This window comes from Zalophus californianus, chromosome 12 (genome assembly GCF_009762305.2).
Source record: "Zalophus californianus isolate mZalCal1 chromosome 12, mZalCal1.pri.v2, whole genome shotgun sequence".
Taxonomy (NCBI): domain Eukaryota; kingdom Metazoa; phylum Chordata; class Mammalia; order Carnivora; family Otariidae; genus Zalophus; species Zalophus californianus.
In genome coordinates this window covers 75,212,226-75,218,899 of record NC_045606.1, presented here as the reverse complement: position 1 = coordinate 75,218,899, position 6,674 = coordinate 75,212,226, and positions in this window count along the sequence as shown.

Sequence of the window (6,674 nt, the reverse complement as noted above, 5' to 3'; positions counted from 1 at the left end):
CTAAGTTAGTCAACCTTAAATATAAAAGGAAAATATTTCAGGTAACAAGAGAGAAAGGCAAATCACCTATAATGAAGGAAGTGACCAGAATGGCCTCAGACTTTTCAGTAAAATTCAATGGCAGATCGCAATAAAACAAAGTCAAACATTTTAAGGGAAAGTTCCCAAAGTCAACATTTTAAGGGAAAGAAAGCATGAAACAAAAATATTATAACCACTCAAGTTATTGTTCAAACATAAAAAACAAAAGGCATTTCAGTTCTTCCTATAAAAAACTACCTGACCATGAATATCAACAAAACAGAGCTAAATAGGTTACAAAATGAATCTTCATGTTAGAAACTATGAAAAAATAAAAATAATGTCAGTAACAAAACAAAACATACAATGTGGCAAGGTGGGTAAAAGATAATATGTGTTAATTACTTCTTAATGATTTTCATGATCTTTTAATTTAGCAGAGTATTTTGGGGATTAATAACTGTTGTGGGAAAAGGAAATTATCTAAACTCTAGCAATTTCTGTAGTTTTCCTTTATTTTCTCTAAATTAATTAAAATACTTTTTTTTAAAATACCACTTGTAGTATAATTTCATTCTAAAAGGGTTATTTCTACCTATTTAGTCATCCTTCTCTCTAGCTACCCATCATCCATTATTAGATCTGCATGTATGCCTAAAAAGTCTTGATAATGTTTGCCAATTATTAATGTTGGTTACTTACAGATGGATGATATTTTCTGTACCTTATTTTTTAATTGCATGTTTCCATATTCTTTACATTATTTAAAATGCATTTTAATAATATTTTCAAAACTGAAAATAATCCTTTATGTCATAACTATAACTAACATAACCAGTAACTATTAAAATAGGAAAACACATTGATATGTGTGATCCTATCTGTGTTCACACAAAATAAAAATGGGCATGATGATTAATTGGAGAGAGTCCCCCAAAAAAAAACTGACCTGCCTTAGAGAATGGAATAAGGAAAAAGAAAGAAAAAATTTTAACAGTCTTTTTTTTTTTTAGAGCAGTTTTAGGTTCACAAAGACTATCTGTACTCCACTAGATTGCCTTTACTCCTTTGTCAAATCAGTTGACTATATTTGCGTGGGTCTATTTCCAGGCTATTTCTTCCATGGAAGAGGAAGGCTTTTAAGTTTCCACTTTGTATACTTCTATACTGTTACTTTTCTAAACAAAATAATCTCCTTCCATTGGAAGGAATTTCACCTAATTTTTTAAAGTATTCATCCTTGAGTGAGAGAATTACAGATTTTTTTCTATGTGCTTGTCTTTTTTTTAATGCAGTATGTATATATTATTTGGTCATCAGAATACTAATTAAAATCCTCATAATGATTATCTTTTAAGGAAGCAAAATATATTTTTAAAAAAAGAATGGAAATGAAAGATCCTTTTCTTAAAAAAAATTTTTTAAAGATTTTATTTATTTATTTGACAGAGAGAGCGTGTGTGTGCCCATGCACAGAAGTAGGGAGGGGGTGGGAATGCAGAGCCCAACAATGTGGAGCTCAATCCCAGGACCCTGGGATCATGACCTGAGCCGAAGGCAGATGCTTAACCAAATGAGTCACCCAGGTGCTCTGAAAATGAAAGATCTTTAAAAGAGAATAAGAAGTCTAAATTATCTCCACTTGTATAAAAACCCCTAGCAGTGATAGAAAGGTGTCCATGTAATGCAAAATGATTTAGAGTGTGAGGAGTCAGAGTAAAAGCAAGATGAAGATGGAGTCCATGGAATAGTGGCAGCTGGGCATGCTCTGTTAGAGCTCAAACAGGGTGAAAGATATGTCCATGCATGGAGGTCACCTAACATGAATCCACATGGAAGACTGACCACTATATAGTATCAGAGTTCCTGCAGGTAAAAGGAGCTCCCTGCAGGAGTATGCCCTGAGCAAAAGCCTGAACAAGCTAAGAAGTATAGGAAGCAAAAACCTGAACAGGCTAAGACATGTGTCTCCATCATGAGGGATGCCTGACGCAGTGACAGAGCCACAGAAGGGTAAAGAGGGCATCCATGATCCCCATGTGGTGGGGCGACACAGCATGGAGTAAAAACACAAGTGAAAGAAGGGGTTATTCACATGGGGAAGTAGTTCAACTTGGCATGTAGTAGCAGAATGTGAGCCTAGTAATGAACGTTTTACATGTGGACTGACATAGAACATCAGAACCCAAGCAGGTGTGTGAGGTCACCATGTGGGAAGGTGCTCGGACGAGCAGATTGAAGGAGGAGGACCTCTGTGGGGTAAAGGTGTACAACACATGATACCGAATCTGGAATCTTTAGATAGCTGAGTAGGGCATCTACATGGAGAGCTGCCAGGCATGAGTTTCAGAGCCTGAGCCGGGGATGGTGGGTAACAACATGGGGAAGAAAGAGTGAGAAGCCTGGCTTGGGGAACTGGAGCCTGAATGGGTGTGGAGGGCTGGCTGTCAAAGACAAAGCAAAGTAATAAGCATATTTACATGGAGGGCCAGTCTGCTTTTGGGAGTGTAGGGATGGGGGAAAAGGTAGGGCCTATAACCACAGATGGATGAAAAGCATGACCACATAAAAGGAGGGTATCCCAACCCGAAATATCAGAACCCAATTTAGCTAAGAAAGGTGTCTACTGATACGCATGTAAATGCCCAAATCTGGTGACAGGTCTTCCCTGTGTGGATTGGTGGGTGATCCTAAGCAGACTGTTTAAGTCAATGAGGTGAGGAGGGTGTCCATACAGGGAGTAACGAGGCATGGGGTGTCAGGCAACGTGGGTGAGGTGGGCAATCATTTGGAGACACATTGCGAAAGTCACACTGCAGAAATAACATCTGAGTTTCACTAGCAGGAAGAAAACAACCCCACATAATAAAGGAGACCAGTGAGAAGGTATAAAACTGAGTTACTGTGGGACAATTAGGGAAGAGGAGGGATCTGGAAGCCAGGAAGTGGGGAAAGAACTACATCTCCAGAAACTTTGAATGAAATGCCATGTGCTATATGATATGCCCCTGTCCCTTACTCTATTATTCAGAAATTATTACAATAAATAATCCAAAAATTTCAGTGGTTTACAAAAGCAAATATTCATTTCTTCCTCCTGAATCTACAGATGTTGAGTGTGCTGAGTTGAGCCTGGCTGGGTTCCTAGGGTCAGCCAGGCTTACATTCACATATGTCATAGCTGTGTCTCATTCTGGGATGCAGGCTGAAGAGGACATGCTACCTGAGTATGCTCTTTAGATGACAAATTGCATGAGTTCAAGAAGACAACTGGCTTCTGCAAGTTATCTGGGTAAGCCAAGTCAGTGGGATATGGAAGTAAACTCTACCAAATGGGGAACAAGAAGGCAGAGGTGAATATTTGCTAAACAAATGATCCTACCACACAAAACTTTAGTAAAACTGGAAACATAATGCTTACTAATTTGGTGAATCAAAAGAGCATGCTAAGTTTTGCAATAATACCTGTATAGAACTGAAAGTACAAGGCTAAGTGAATGAGAACAGCAAAAACCTGGATTATACATTAATTTTTTCCACATAAAGAGGTAAGAAAATGAGCTCACATTTTGTTAATCAACATCGGTTTATTAGATTCTGTTCTAAGTAATTTAAATATCTCATTTTTTTCACACCAGTCAAGAGGTAAGTACAAGTATCCTAATTTTTAGCTGGGGTTATAAATGTAGAAAGGTTAAGATTCTTTCTCATATTTCTGTAGTTCATGTGTTAAAATTCTAATTCAGGAAAAATATATCATTGAGGAAATTAGAAGGACCAAGTCGTCTAATTTTGTTTCCCTAAATTCTATTATTTGTCTATTTGGCATCCATTAATCACAGGGCTGAACCAATAGCCAAAGAAAGTTGTTTACATCTTTCCAATGATCCAGCTTTCACAGGTGCATGAAAATCATACTACAAATTTTCCAACCACAAACTCCATGGTCTGTGTGTTTCACTTGCTGCCCAATACGTAATGTCCTCAACTAAGAACTTCCACTTACTATAGTAATAAAAACTCTGGCATGTGCTTTTCCCTCAGTCCTGTCTGCCTGCTGACCAACACTGGTGTTCTCCGAGGAGGTACTACATGATGTGACTTGCCCCCTTCTCAGGGGGAAATATCAGTAATAAAAATCTTTCAATGGCATTAGCTTCTCCATGTTGGCATGCATTTACCTCTATAAATTAAAATCCCTGGGTTCACTTTAACAGGTTAAGAGGCTTTAAGACCCCTATAAGTCTTTTTGTGCTCTCTTTCTGTGATGCCTAAGAGGTCCCCATGGTTTGCATTCTTTCATAGTGCAATGAATAATAAACCCAATTTCTTCAACTACAGGTGTGTTCCTGGGGGTCTTCAGCGGGAAGGCACTGCTACTGCCAAAAGATAAAGAATCAAGGCTTGAAGGGATAAGTGAATCTATCCTTCCTGACACCCACATCAATATACATTTTATTACAGTTTGTGGATTAGGCTGGAAATATGCCAGATTATTTAAAAATATAACTTTACTATTCAAAATTAGACCTCATGTTTTAACTCTTTCAAGCTGAAATTTACTTTCCCTGGAGCAATCAGTCTCCTCCAGCAACCTTGTTCTGCAGCTTACCTCAGCATCTCAACTTCACGGTCACATGCTGCAGTCTGTCATTAACAATAACTGCACTCCCTGTCTAATATCATTTGAACACCAATTCCCACATGTCCAGCGCACTTTGTCTAGTCACAAAACACCAAATTCCTTCCAAACAACCCCCACTTGCCTTTCATAAATCTTACTATTTTTTCACTGACCTTTACCCATATACCACCATACCATCAACTCCTTACTTGATTAAAGTCTATGGTTATATGCAAATAATGAATCACGGAACACTACATCAAAAACTAATGAAGTACTGTATGGTGACTAACATAACATAATAAAAAAATAAAATAAAACAAAAAAATAAAATAAAGTCTATGGTCAATTCTTAGTATTTTAGCCCTTTTCTCCTTTTCTTGCTGGCTGGCTAAACCACAGCCTTATTTAAAACTATCCACTTGAGACACCGGTGTGATGGAAGAAAAAGACAGTCTGTTTTCACTTTTAGTTCATGGAAGACACCTCAAGTGAGCCCTTAATACTGAACAGCAATGACAAGCTAGTTCCTTGGTCCATTCCCACTCTCATTCTCCTTAACCATTTCATGTTTTCTTTCTCCTCAAACCTCTTCAAACTTGCTTGCAGCTGATGTCCTTGTTTTCTGATTCACTGAGAAAAAAGACACAATAAAATTCCACAGGCTTCCAGGACATCTACCCACTTATTTACACCTTGCCAAAAACGTTTTGCTTTCTTTCCAGTTACTGTAGATGAAATTTCCATCTTTTTAGCAAAGGCTTAGCCCTCTCTTCTTGTGCACTAAAGCCCATTCTCTCTAATTCATAGCATGGATCCAGCAATCCCCTCTACCTCTCAACTCATGGATCATCAATTTTCTTTTTCTACTGGATAACAAAAATTAGCATAAATGTATACTGACATTTTCTCATAAAAACAGCATTGTGACCATACTCCCTCCAGTAACTACCACCTTATTTCTTTCACTTGCTTTACAGTAAATTTTTCTGAATTATTGCCTATAATAACTGTCTCCAGTTTATTCTTCCCCATTCTCAATGCAATTGCCCTCATCCTTTTGCACTTGACTGATATCATTCCTACTATTCTCCAGCAGGATCTCCATTTTGTGAAATCTAATAATCATTTATCAATCTTAGTATTAATATAGCAACATTTGTAACAAGTGATCATTGCATGCTCCTTGAAACACTTTTCTACACTTGCGTTCCAAGACACTGCAACTATCCTACTGATCTGGCTGTACCTTCTCAGTCAACTTTGCTAGTTCCACATCATTTCCAATGTTGAAGTGCTCCAGATCACTCCATTTATACCCTTCACTTTTCTTTTTAAAAATTGGAGTCATTTTGGAATCCTAGCATAGTACACATCCAAAGTAAAAGCAAATCCTGCCAGCACTAATTAAAAAAAAAAAAATACCTAGAATATTGTGCCTAGAATTTTTTTTTAATCTATATTCATTTCTGGGTGATTTCATTCAATCTCATAAAATTCACATATTACCTATATATTACTGATTTCCGAATTTAGAGTTTCATACTGGTCCCCTCTCCTGACCTCCAAGCTGAATCAGGTATCTAGCTGCCTATTTGATACTTACGTTTGATTGTCTATATGCATCTTACCTTCCGCATGTCCAAACTGACCTCCTGACACTCAAACACAGACTGGCTCCCTACACTGTCTTCTTGATCGTAGAACACATTAGCCCATTCTTATACTCAGTTCAAAACACTCGTGTTAATTCTTTCTCAAAGGCCTATAATAAATTAGTAAATGTTCATTTTACTGCTTCCGAATGTATCAAAAATTTGATCATTGCTATGGGCTTATTCCAGGCCACTATTATCTCCAATCTATATTATATTATTATAATATTTTACATTATATTTTGAGTAGTCTTCCCGATTCTTCCTTTCACCGCAACCCTAGATATATGAGAGGGTAATTTCCTCCTAAAGTTTTTGAGCTGCCTCCCTTCCATTGTAATCTCTCTTTCAGACTTCTATAATCTTATTTTGGG